This window comes from Acomys russatus, chromosome 20, assembly GCF_903995435.1.
Source record: "Acomys russatus chromosome 20, mAcoRus1.1, whole genome shotgun sequence".
Taxonomy (NCBI): domain Eukaryota; kingdom Metazoa; phylum Chordata; class Mammalia; order Rodentia; family Muridae; genus Acomys; species Acomys russatus.
Window position 1 is genome coordinate 53,582,996 of NC_067156.1, and position 1,632 is coordinate 53,584,627.

The following is a 1,632-nucleotide window of genomic DNA, read 5'->3' on the forward strand; positions in this document are numbered from 1 at the left end:
AGGACGAGTCTCAATACCTGTAGCTCCTCTCCGCACTCCTCACCCGCCCCTTCCAGGAGCCGGGCTTCTGCTTCCCTTCCCCCTGGCTCCCCGAGCCCCCATCCCCCAACGCCCGCCCGGCAACATTCTGGTTTTTATTCGATTTTTAAAGATCTCACGGCCTGGAGCGATGGCGCTCGCCTGTAATCCCAGCACGGAGGGAGGCAGAGGCAGGCGGATCTCTGAGTTCGAGGTAGCCTGGTCTACCTGGTCTACAAGCAAGTCCAGGACAGCCAAGGCTACAACGAGAAACCCTGTCTCGAAAAACAACAACAATAAAACAAAACAGAAAGCCACGTATTTGTTTCTGTACATGCCTGTGTACTAGCACGCGCTCGCGCATGTATGTGATCAGAGGACAATTTTCGGGAGTGGGTTCTCTCCTTCCACGGCGTCGATTTCAGGGATCGAACTCAGTTTATCGGGCTCTGCAGGAAATACCTGCTGAGCCACCTTCACTTGCTTCACATTCCATTTCTAAAAGAAGCATTCCAGTTTCAAGCATTTTCTAAAGTTCAACACTCTTACCTTGAACATTACGGGTGGGGGTAGGGGGGCGGGGGACGGGGCACATGAATAAATATGGAGGAGAAAATGCCTTTAGCGAGCTCCACTTGATCGTGGAAATCGTTGCCAACCCCCCTTTCTGTGTCATGGGATGAGCTGGGGGAGGCAGAGTACTTAAAGCTGACCCTAGCCAAAAGGGTTTACTGCCATCTTTAGGTTAACTTAGGGGTGAAAAGTCCCATTAAGGTTTTTACACAAACTCCCATTCTCCTCCCAGACTGTGAGAAGTGGCACTCCAGAATAATTTTATGTGGGTCGATTTTTGGGGTGGGAGGGAGGAGGAGTTTCTCTGTGTGTAGTCCTGGCTAACCTGAAACTCACTTTGTAGACCAGGCTAGCTTCGAACTCACAGAGATCTGTCTGTCTCTGCCTCTGCTGGGACTAAAGGCGGGTGCCACCACAACCCGGCTGTGGGTAGATTTTATAAAAGTGGTGGGTGGAGGAACTCCTGAAGTTAAACTCTTGGACATTCAGGAAATGCCTTTCTATTATTTGCATTTTCATAGTAGGTGTGGAATAGCTTGCAGCAGCCAAGGTTAAAAAGGTCACTCCTTGCTATAGAAATTCTAATCTCCGTCACAGTTAGGGCTCTAAACAAGTTTTGAGTTTAAACAGTTTATGAAAGCCAAGGACTGCCTGGGTGTTTGGCTGGCAGCTCCGGCCCACCTCACACCTAGCGACACCGCGGTTCTATGTGCCCAGCGGGAATGAATTCCGAGGCCTCCTTTCACCAGCCGCCTGGAGCTGGAAGTGCCCACCTTGAGCTCCCAGCAGCCGCCTGGCCGGGACCAGCTGGGAAGTGGGCCTGGATTAGAGAGCGTGGTTAGGCAAGGCTAGCACTGGAGTGGGGAGGGCGGGGCGGGGCGTGAGATGGGGGCGGGAAGAGGGCGGAGCGAGCTCTGCACAGGACTAGGAGGTGGGGCAAAGCCTGTTATTGAGGGCGTGGCCAACGCTGAGGGGCGTGGTCTGAGAAGGGAAGGTGGGGCCAGGCCTTGAATTGGGGGGCGGAGACGGAGGCGGGGCGCG